Here is a 12,601-nt window from a genome sequence, read left to right on the forward strand (position 1 = left end):
GCAAACTTTGTAGAGGACTACTATATCTCACTACATGTACATACAAAATATGGTAGCCCTAGGTCCTAGAGTTAAGGACAAGACTATTTTTAAAGTTTTCACAAAATAAGCAAGATATAAGCGTATATATTGTTCAATTTTGTGACCCGCGGTCAGGGTCAAATTTGACCCAAAGGGCATAATTTGAACAAACTTGGTAGAGGACTATAAGATGTTACTGCATACCAAATTTGGTAGCCATAGTCTGAATGGTTTTCAACAAGAAGATTTTTAAAGATTTCACAAAATAGGCGCTTTATAAGCGCTTATTCAATTTTGTGACCCCCAGGGCAGGGTCAAAGTTGACCCCAGAGGCATTATTTGAACAAATTTGGTAGAGATATATTAGATGTCACTACATACCAAATTTGGTAGCCCTAGGCCCAATGGTTATGGATATTAAGATTTTAAAGTTTTCACAAAATAGGCCCCATATAAGCGTATGTTCAGTTTTGTGACCCCCCGGGCGGGGTCAAATTTGACCCCAGTGGCATAATTTGAACAAACTTGGTAGAGAACTATTAGATGTCACTACATACCAAATTTGGTAGCCCTATGCCTTTTGGTTAAGGTCAAGAGAATTTTAAAGTTTTCACAAAATAGGCACAATATAAGCATATAATCGATTTTGTGGCCCCCAGGGCAGGGTCAAATTTGACTCCTGGAGCATAATTTGAACAAACTAAGTAGAGGACTATACAATGTCACTACATACCAAATTGTGAAGCCCTAGGCCTAATGGTTATGGACAAGAATTGTTTTAAAGTTTTCACAAAATAGGCATTATATAAGCATATGTTCAATTTTGTGATCCCCGGGGGAGGTTCAAATTTGACCCCAGGGATAAAATTTGAACAAATTTGGTAGAGACTATAAGATGTCACTACATACCAAATTTGATAGACCTAGGCTGGATGGTTATGGACAGAAAGATTATTGAAGTTTTCATAAAATAGGCCTTATATAAGCATATTTTCAATTTTGTGATCCCCCGGGGCAGGGTCAAATTTGACCCCAGGGGCATAATTTGAACAAACTTGATAGAGGACTATAAGATTTCACTACATACCAAATTTGGTAGCCCTAGGCCTAAACTTTATGGACAAGAAGAGTTTAAAGTTTTCACAAAATAGGCCTTATATAAGCGTATGTTCAATTTTGTGACCCTCGGGGCAGGGTCAAATTTGAACCCAGGGGCATAATTTGAACAAACTTGGTAGAGAACTTTAAGATGTCACTACATACCAAATTTGGTAGCCCTAGACCCAATGGTTATGGATAGAAAGTTTTTAAAGTTTTCACAAAATAAGCCCTTTATAAGCATATATTCAATTTTGTGAATCCCGGGGCAGTTTCAAATTTGACCCCAGGGGCATAATTTAAACAAACTAAGAAGAGAACTATAACATGTCACTACATACCAAATTTGTTAGCCCTATGCCATACAGTTATGGACAATAATATTTTTGAAAGTTTTCCCACAATAGGCATAGAAGCATATGTTTAATTTTGTGACCCTCAGGGCAGCGTCAAACTTGACCCCAGGGGCATAATTTGAAAAAACTTGGTAGAGGACTATCAGATGCCACTACATACCAAATTTGGTAGCCCTAAGCCAAATGTTTATGGACAAGAAGTTTTTAAAGTTTTCAAAAAATAAGACCTTTACAATAATATATTCAATTTTGTGACCCCCCCCTGGGCAGTTTCAAATTTGACCCCAGAGGCATAATTTTAACAAACTAAGAAGAGAACTATTTCATGTCACTACATACCAAATTTGGTAGCCCTATGCCATACAGTTATGGAAAAGAATATTTTAAAAGTTTTCACAAAATAGGCCTTATATAAGCATATGTTCAATTTTGTGACCCTCGGGGCAGGGTCAAACTTGACCCCAGGGGCGTAATTTGAAAAAACTTGGTAGAGGACTATAAGATGTCACTACATACCAAATTTGGTAGCCCTAGGCCCAATGGTTATGGACAGAAAGATTTTTAAAGTTTTCACAAAATAGACCCTATATAAGCATATCTTCAATTTTGTGTCCCCTAGGGCAGGGTCAAATTTGACCTCCAAGGGCATAATTTGAAGAAATTTGGTAGAGGACCTTAAGATGTCTCTACATACCAAATGTATTAGCCCTAGGCCCAATGGTTATGGACAAGTAGATTTTTAATGTTTTCACAAAATAGGCCTTATATAAGCAGATGTTCAATTTTGTGACCCCCAGGGCAGGGTCAAATTTGGCCCCAGGGGCATAAGTTGGAGAAATTTGGTAGAGGATTATTAGATGTCTCTACATACCAAATTTGATAGCCCAAGGCCCAATGGTTATGGACGAGTAGATTTGAAAGTTTTCACAAAATAGGCCTTATATAAGCATATGTTCAAATTGTGACCCCCGGGGCAGGGTCAAATTTGACACCAGGGGCATAATTTGAAGAAATTTGGTAGAGGACTATTAGATGTCTCTACATTAAGGGTGTCACGTTTACAGATTTTTCTAAACGTTTAAACGAAATGAAATAAACAAAACGTTACCGTTTAAACTGTATCCCTATATCTGTTTCAAAAGCATCAGTACCATCGCATTTCCAAACCGAAAATAATATTTTATTTCCGGAAGTAATATTCAGTGCATATCCCATTCGCGCAATGACGTAATATTAAAACCATAAAATATTATAAAACAGAGCATCCGAATCACCACATTTGTATTCTATAAAAACAATTTAAAGAACGTCGAAAATAATGTAAAATCAATGAAAAATACTGTTTCCGAAAACGACACTCCGAAACAAATGCACGTATTTTGCATATGAAATACAATGTGTATATCGTTTGACCGCAGAAAATGAAAAACCAGTTAACTAGCAAAAACGTAATAAATATATAATTCGGTTAAAATATTGCTTTTCAACATGCTACCGCAGTGTTTGACTTGGCTAATCAATCTCTTAAAATATTTCAAGATGGCGGCATATGCACTGTTTTGTTGCCAAGTTGTAAGATTTTCGGAAAGTAACGAAGATTTTGCGTTAGTTTCCATTCATGTCTGTGCCATCCGCTAACCAATCAGAAATAAATTATTGCCGAATTCAGTAGCCCGGATTTACCGCAAGTACCCGGTTTCGCAGTTTGTCATCGATATACTTCGTACAGCTAGTCGGCTACGTTATTTGCACCCTAATATTTATTATATTGATATTGGCTGTTGTTTAAACGTTTACTGTTTTGGTAAACGTTTTTCAGCAAAACACGAAACGCGACTGTTTAAACATTTTAACGTGGCACCCTTACTCTACATACCAAATTTGATAGACCTAGGCCCAATGGTTATGGACGAAAAGATTTTTAAAGTTTTCACAAAATAGGCCTTATATAAGCAGATGTTCAATTTTGTGACCCCAGGGGCAAAATTTGAAGAAATTTGGTAGAGGACTATTAGATGTCTCTACAAACCAAATTTGATAGCCCTAGGCCCAATGGTTATGGACGAGAAGATATTTGTAAGTTTTCACAAATTTAAATAGTCCTTATATAAGCAGATGTTCAATTTTGTGACCCCCGGGGCAGGGTCAAATTTGACCCCAGGGGCATAATTTGAAGAAATTCAGTAGAGGACTATTAGTTGTCTCTACATACCAAATTTGATAGCCCTTAGGCCCAATGATTATGGAAGAGAAGATTTTGAAGGTTTTCACAAAATAGGCCTTATATAAGCAAATTTTCATTTTTGTAACCCCTGGGGCAGGGGCAAATTTGACCCCAGGGGCATAATTTAAACAAATTTGAAAAAGGTTCACACCAGGAACATTCCTGTGAAATTTCATCAGAATTGGACCAGTAGTTTAGGAGAAGAAGATGATTTAAGGAAAAGTTAACGCACGCACGCACAACGGACGCACGCACGACGGACACAGGACCATGACATAAGCCCCGCTGGCCTCTGGCCAGTGGAGCTAATAAAACCAATGTTTTGACCAACTTTCATGATGATTGGGCAAAAATTGTGACTTCCAGAGTGTTTACAAGGTTTCTCTATAGCCAAATAAGGAAAACTGCCCGGCCCACTGGCGGCCATGTTTTTCAACGGACCGGAACCACTTGTTAAAGTTTTTTTTGGACGGACGAGAGACTGACTGACATAATGACGGACAGTTCAACTGCGTTATGCCACCATACCGGGGGAATCAAAAGATATACGGCGTTGATTGTGGTTGGATTTGGTGAAAGGCAAAGAGTTCAATGAATGAGATCAAAGATAGCGAATGTCTTTTTCTGTGCAGTTCTTAGCTGCATGACACGCAGTACTGGATGTTACGCGGAGTTTTCGCGGCTTATTTTACATTATTACATATTGCTGGTCATTAACCTATAGATACAAAACAGAAAACCAAAAGAAGAACTGGCCACACACGAAGTATCCGTACATATTTTAAATATTCATACGTGCGTTCTTCGAACAAACCTGTTTTAGTGGTTTGTCGATTATTTACAGTATTGAGAATCATCGCGCTCATGCTTAATACATTAGTCAATATGGTGGAATAATTCTTGTTAAATAAATCAAAAATATTATTTATCATTTTATTGTTGAAAACACATTAAGAATCTAGTATTGACTTTCCACAATTATATCACTGAATATTTCCATTTAACATATTTCTGGTCTAAAGAAAATTCCACAGTCCCGGTTATATGCCAGATTCTTGAGTCAGATAGACTTCAGCTCTTATCAGCAATACAATAATGGTCTGGAGCTGTTAATGAGATAACATGCTGAGATTGACCCTTTGACACTTCACCTAGTTCACGCGATAGCGTCTATATTAAATAACGATTATTTCACTGGCCGCGAAGTGACCTGGATACTGGCGCTGGCAATCCTCTGAAAATAAAAGGTGCACGCACAAACTGCATTGATGTCGAGAGTTGAGTGTAAAACTGTTCTATTTTTCAAGCCTTTTCATTAGAGATAAAATTGTTTTATGCAGTAAAACAGTGTTACAAAGACGCGTCCGTGTTTCCAATGTTCTGGTGGTATTTTGAAATCTGCCAATTGAATAAATGAAGTGTATTCATTCGTATCTAGCCGCGGGAAATTTTATTATAATTTTATTGGATACTTACAAAGGTCAGGTAAGGTGAAAAGCTGGCTTATACAGCTACGCCAAAAAAGTGTTTGGTTTAATACCGGGGTAAACTAATTGTTTAGTGTTGATAGAAACAGGATTTCACCGGATTGATAAATGTAAACATTGGATACAAAAAAGTCTAGTAAAAAAAGAATAAAATAAAAGAAAAACAAGTATCGTTGGAAACGATGGACGCTCCCCAATGATGCGCTTTGTCAATCTATGTGTTAATAACCACATAAAAAATCTATTATTAGCCTTGGTGACCTTGACCTTGAACCCAGTGACCTCAAACCTCATCAAAAGGTAGAGGTCCATGCAAGGTACCTACATGCCAAATATGAAAGAGATCAGTAAGTAGTGAAGGCCCTATGAGAAACTGTAACAAAGCGTGACGGAAATCTATTATAAGCCTCGGTGACCTTGACCTTGAAACCCTGTGACCTCCAACCTCATCAAAAGGTAGAGGTCCATGCAAGTGGTACCTACATGCCAAAAATAAAGAGATCGGTGAAGTATTGAAGGCGCTGTGGAGAAACGGTAACAAAAAGTGTGACGGACGGGACGGACGGGACCGACGGACGGACGGAAGGAAGGAAGGAAGAAGGAAGGAAGGAGGAAGGAAGGAAGCGCAAGGACGGATAGGAAGGAAGGAAGGCAGGAAGGAAGGAAGGACAGGAGGAAGGACGGAAGGAAGGACGGAAGGAAGGAAGGAAGGAAGGAAGGAAGGAAGGAAAGGAAGAAGGAAGGAAGGAAGGAAGGAAGGAAGGAAGGAAGGAAGGAAGGAAGGAAGGAAGGAAGGGGAAGGAAGGAGGAAGGAAGGAAGGAGGAAGGAAGGACAAACTGGCAACTATATGCTCCGCCGAAATTTTATTTCGCGGAGCATAAAAAGTAACCCACAACTGGCTTGAACCACTGACCCCTGGAGTAAAAGTCAAACACTGACCACTAGGCCATCTGTGCTCATACTATGATGGTTTTATTTTATACTTTATATAATCAATCCTTGTAGTGTCTCAAAATATTATAGGTCTTAATTAGTAAAATATGCATATAATGAATATTTCTAGAGCATGGTAAATGTTCAATGATAATTTTATTATTATTTTTCAGATTTTTTTATCAGATATCAGTTTAAATTGTTTGAAATTGCATTGTTTTTTCCCCTTTAGGTGAAGACAACAGTTCAGTGATTTTTTTTTTTCAGAATTCAACTATATAATAAAATGTATTTTTATTTTTTGTTTTCATAAATCAGTTAAACTAATAATACTTAATGTATTTTCCTTTTAGATGGAGACAAGTGTTTCAATGATATTATTTTTTCAGAAATCAGCTGTATAATTAATGTATTTTATTGCATTTATTCTTAGGTGACAGCAGTTCCAATAATTATTTTATTTTCTTTCTACAGATATTACACGTGCCCACTACAAGAAAGCTGTGGAAGAAAGTACTGACATCCCATTTGTATGTATACCTTGTGAAGAACGGGTCGCTTTACAAGAGGATGTCACTGCAGAATGAGAGGAGGTCATGGGCACCCAGTTGGACAACGATGATCATGTGGACCCTCTAAACGTGTCCGTGAACTACAATGACCAGAACCCAAACCTCATTGACAAATAATGAAAATGAAGCAATGATAAACCTCCTTTCTCTATTAATGCGCTTGATTGATCACTGATTAAATTAACATTGATAGTTCAATCAGTGACTAATCAATTATATCAATAGAGGTGTTTTAAGAAGCAGATTAATCCCCCAAGTCTGAAATATACTGTGAGGAGAAAAGACTAGGGTATTAGTAGGAGAAAAGACTAGGGGGCGAAATGTCCAAGGATGAGTAAAGACCAGGGGGAAGAAATTACCAGACACCAATGTTCAGTATAACTGTTTCCTCACAAATAGCATAACTCCAACGAAAATGTGCGAATCTGACAAAAAATGTTTTTTTTTAATTTTGTCAATTTACCAAAACGTGAAAAGATCCTTTTAATAATAATATGCAACTTTTCATTTGTACATGTTTTATAAAATGTTCAGCATAATAAATAAATTTTCCAAATTCGGATTAAAAAGCCAGTGTGATCACAATTCATCAATTAATGCCAATATGCTTTACTTACTGTCACAAGAACAATGTTAATATCGATCTTTGAATTCATGTTTTTTTCTTTCCCGCGTTTTACCATCTCGAGCAGGTCGGGCGTTAGATGATCATGTGACGATAAAGCACAAGCTGAAATGGTCATTACTAATAACGGCATCAGTTCAAATGGTCTCAATTCATAAAACGCTGGGTATTAGATCGTCGTCATAAATAGGGCCCCGACATTTTTTGCATCATCTTTATCATAGAATTGTGAGTTTTTTGGACATGAACACCCAATATGCACACATGATTTTGTTGCAGTTACTTGCTGTTTGGTAAAGTCTAAGAGATTTAACAACAGTGTAATTGGTTATCAATTCGAATAAACTATAGTATTGTCTGTTTACATGTTTTGGTTACCCAAACGTTTCAGTTATCTTTAAGTTAATGTGCTTACTCTTTGCCTTGCGCTCTTTGTATACAGGTATCGGGATAGAGGTGCTTACGGACAACTGCTTTTACGTTACTTTTACAGCCCGGCCAATGTTCACTATGTTATGTTGACAACAAGGACAATGGTTCATCAAATTTTGTACATTCCAGACAATTGTTTATACGTTATTTGTATAAAGCCAGTACAATGTTCATACAATATTTTAACAGCCTGAACAATTGTTTCAACATTATTTTGACAACCGGACAATGGTTCCTACGTTATTTTGACAACCGCAGGCCCGTAGCCAGGGTTTTGAAAAGGAGGGTGCAAATTTTCCCATCAACGATTGTTATTGGGCAACGAAGTGGCGAAGGGGGTACGTGCGGAAAGGGGTGTCCCCCTCCTGCAATCGGAGGGGGGGGGTGAAGGTTCTTCCCCTAGACAATTTTGAAAATGAAACGTAAAATCCTGCATACTGGTGACTTTTTATCTGTATTGAGAGACTGAAGTTATAAAGCATTTTTATATGAAATTTCACTTTCATTGACCATACTCAGTGACTGATCGACATGAATATGATATATATTATACATGTATTCCCCACTACCGTTTTTCGATCAGTCACGGAAATATATAATTTTATACGGTTTTTAACCCGACACTAGTATGCGCCCACACACTGTGTTTACATATGCAACAACACATTTATAGAATGTAAAATCATCAATAAGAACAGTATGAAATATCATTATTTATTGAAATCTTGATAAAATTGGTGTATTTCACCATTCCAAAATTCTACCATTCATAAATCAAGCAAATTAAAGTTTGTCTGCTACTATGGATATAGTACCAGAGGCCTAGCATTGCTCTAAACGTGCTAATAGTGTATTGTAAAACAAACACTGATTGACAAAACTGGGTCTTCTCTAATCTGCATCAATACTAAACAGAAATAAAAATGGTATAACTGGTTACTTTTATTGTTTTAAAGTAACATTACTATTCAAAATAAACGAAAATTACGTACAATTGTTCGTAAAATAAACTTAACCAATTAAAAATCAGTGTTCCTTATGGCAATTGCCGAAATTTTAACGTCAGATGTGGTCTGGTAAAATAGATGTTTGTAGATACAAAAATGCTCGTTTTTATTATTGTTTTGCATATCTATTCATACGACACATGAACACTGAAAAAGTGTTCGTGTGTCGTATGAATAGATATATTCGCGGGAATTAATTTTGGCCACAAATAAATAAAACGAGCATTTTGTATCTACAAAAATCTATGTAATCATACTACATCTAGCGTTGAAATTTTGGCTATTGCTATAAGGAACACTGATTGTTAAGGTGTTAACTTTATTTTCCGAAATACTTAACGAAATTTTCATTGATTTTGAGCGTTATAAAGACTTTAAACTATTTATAACATATAGGTTATCTTTTTCGAAACGAATTTCAGAAACATATAACAATTAAGGCTTAATAAAGACCCTATAACCACAAAATATTGGCCATATGGTCTCAAAGTCCTTAACAATGTACACCAGGACGTTGAAGAAAAAAGATGGACTTATTTGCCCATTATTCTCAAGATCCGTCACTGTTAATGAACATTAAACGTTAACGTCCACTTGATCATATGTTATAACGTTTTAAATTCATTATAACAACTGTTTAAGAGTAGGGCATATTTCATAGTATCAAGTTTAAAATAATTAAAACATTGTGGGAAGTTCTGTATGTGGAGCAGAACAGATTCCATGAAGTGTTGGTAAACTAGAAAAAAAAGCTGCATTGCTTTGTAGAAATTCTTTGTTTTCTTGCCAAACAACAACACAAATTTCCTGTCTTGAGCATAGCTGATATTTGTTTTGCTGAACAAAACCTTTAAGTGATCCGAAAATGGTTGTACGGGGATGCAGGGATGTAACAAAACGACAACGCAGTCAGTCGAAAATGATGTGCACAGTGTGTAATTGTTATAAATCGTGGTATAATATGCAAAATTATTAACCAATGACTTATTAGTCATCGGCAATAGTCGACAGGGTGTCCTTTGATTTCAGTCATTTTTGGAAGCTGGCATAACATTTCGTTAATAATCTTCTAAAACTTACTTTTTTATGAGATTATTTATTCAAGTTAATCAAATTATTTTCCCATTCATTTAGATGATTGTCGTAAAAGGTTATTGGACTGAGATTTCAACCCACAATAAGTAGGCATCATCATTACCTTATGATATCTATTACAGAACTATTACAGAACAGCTTTAACAGACATTTATAACGATGACAAAAGCTTCAAAACAATCATTGAGTTTCAAATATCTATAATTAAATATACATTTTTTACGGATTAGAGTGCCAGGTTAATAATTTTTCATTATACAGAAAACAAATATCTATTTCAGATTTCAACAATTCTACGTTTAAAAATTTTACATAAAAATCACGAGCTATCGCGGAAATGACTTCATCGAGAAATTTATTATATGGTGACCTGTCGGTAGCCTAATGAATTCAATATTATTGTAACGCTTATATACGAAGACTCACTGGATCCCGGGAAAAGGTAAACAACCGTTTTTGCGTCGAATAAAGTTGGTGCAACGTATAAAACCCTTTTTTACTCGTCAAAAATGTATGGTAAAAACGCATCCAACGCACCCCCCCCCCCCTATTTGGCTACCGTTATGGCCCGGGCAATGGTTCCTACAATATGCTGACAGCCCGAACTATCGTGCGTACGTTATTTTGAAAACCCAGCGATGGTTAATACATTATTTTTATTAATTAACTTTATAATATTAGACGAGAATGTGTACTTGTTCGCCCAATACAAGTTGAGCCTCGCCAATAAAACTCGAAACTCGCCTTATACGAGAAAAAAGGCGACCAATGTGGAAAAACGCGGCCAATACGGAAAAAGGTCGGCCAATACGAGATTCAGTCAATCAGAAACCAGGAAAAACTCGGCCGTCAGGGGCGTTCCTGAGGCTATTTCAACTATACGCACGACCGAGCAGCGAAACTGCGAGTGGGGTAGGTGCGGGAGGGGGTTTCCCCCTCCTTCTATGGGGGTCTGGGGGGCCTCCCCCTATAAAATTTTGTAAAAATTCATTGCAGATGGTGCGTTTTGGTGTTATCTTTCAGCCACGTTTTGGCAATTTAATTCGTCAATTTCTTGCTTGAAAAAGACCGATAAAAGAAAAAAACTAAGCCCGTCATTATTTTCTGCTGAAACTGATTTATATGGGGTATTTAGTAAACAGAAAATTAAATTCTTTTTTAATTAAACTGTAAAAGAAACACTGTTTGAATGAAACAACAGCATGCTCGCTGAGTATTGAGCGAGCATGCTAAACTGTTATTTAACTCTATCAATAAAACCAGTTTGGACTATGTGTAATTTATTAAAAAGAAAACATCCTCTAATTTCACATAAAACACAGGTCCACTTGTATGTGCAATACTACACCCTGAAAAGTAATGCTTATCTTCGATCTATTCTTTGTGCAAAAATGTCGACCACATGCTCAGCGTTAATTTCTCTTTCCCAATATACATTAAGGAGTCCAAGACCAGACAAGCATTCCGTCCCCATTGTACTCCGCAAGTATGTCTTGACCCTTCGCATTGTAGAAAACGATCTTTCTGCAGTTGCGGTGGAGACAGGCATAACGAAGAGCAGCATGAAGCATTTTCTGATGCTGGGGTATAGCTCACCGGGGATGAACAACTTTTGTCACGTGACCACAAAAGTCAACGCAGGTTGTTGAATTACATCAGGAATCCCGCTCCGTCAGGTAATTTTCATCTTTTTATAGAGAATATGTTAAAATTTCTGGACAATACAAAGCTTATGACATGCTTCATACCTTTTCGCATATTAAGACGCATTGCACTTGTTTCGAAGCTTTGCAGTTTTTAAGAACACTTCGACACAAACTTTAGATTTTCGATGCAAACGCAGTTTGATTTTATATTTTTTTACTTTCCATTCACGAATAAATCATATTTCTAGAAAAATGAGAGCACACGATGCTTAATTTTTGATGATTTATTGTATTTGCGATATAAGTTGTTGTTGTTATATTTAATTTGGGCAGTTCTTGCTATTTCAAAAATTTACAAACGCGGGTTGGTTGAGCAAACGCAGTTTGCTGAAGCTGGATTATGGCAAACGCAGGTTGGTTAAGATTACGGAATCCGGATAGTGACATCTATATTCTTGCCCTTCTTTCATCAAGGGCGACACACGACACACGAAGCGATACACGATATTTTGCGCGACAGTCGCGGCGACGCGCGATATTTTATTATTCAAATATCGCCCATATTATCCGAATTTCGTGTAACGCGGTCTAATTTCAGACCGCGACACACGACACACGAAGCGATACTCAATATGTACTGTTCAAATCAAATCATCATCAACATCTTCATCATCATCATCTCCATCTTCATCGCCATTATCATCATAAAATAAATCGCGATTCGGAGCGGAGTATTGTAAAATGAAGATCTCAAAAGAATTGAAAAATAATTTGTCGGAATGTTATTTTTCTCATGCTGTTTTGTTAGTTGTCCAAATATATTTAATATTAAATATTATCTTAATATTAAGATTTGGTAGTTAAAGAATGCAATTTGAATGAACACAATTGTATGCATATGTTTTGCTCAGCTGTGAAGATTGAGGGAACAATTTATAGAAGAACTGTGAGAATCATCTTAAAATAAATCTGAAGGCATACTACATCCATGACAAAGTACACTTCACCGAGATAAGTCTAACTATACTGTGAAAAACATTGAAAAACCCAGCGGTTGAACGCAAACAAGATCAGTGTCTTTAACAACAAAACGAACCAAACATA

General features: G+C 36.6%; 1 protein-coding gene across 3 annotated transcripts in view; it reads right to left on the reverse strand.

Moving 5' to 3' along the window:
* The window catches only part of LOC127841362 (hyaluronan-binding protein 2-like), a 114,102-nt gene extending 106,674 nt beyond the window's left edge, over nt 1-7,428 (reverse strand). For all 3 annotated transcript variants that reach the window (XM_052370171.1, XM_052370170.1, XM_052370169.1), the window contains exons 1-2: nt 7,310-7,428; nt 6,661-6,772 (exon numbers count right to left, since the gene is read on the reverse strand). The gene's annotated coding sequence lies outside the window, so the exon portion shown is untranslated. The remainder of the gene's footprint in view (nt 1-6,660; nt 6,773-7,309) is intronic.
* Between the last annotated feature and the right edge of the window lie 5,173 nt (nt 7,429-12,601).

Source organism: Dreissena polymorpha, chromosome 8, assembly GCF_020536995.1.
Source record: "Dreissena polymorpha isolate Duluth1 chromosome 8, UMN_Dpol_1.0, whole genome shotgun sequence".
Taxonomy (NCBI): domain Eukaryota; kingdom Metazoa; phylum Mollusca; class Bivalvia; order Myida; family Dreissenidae; genus Dreissena; species Dreissena polymorpha.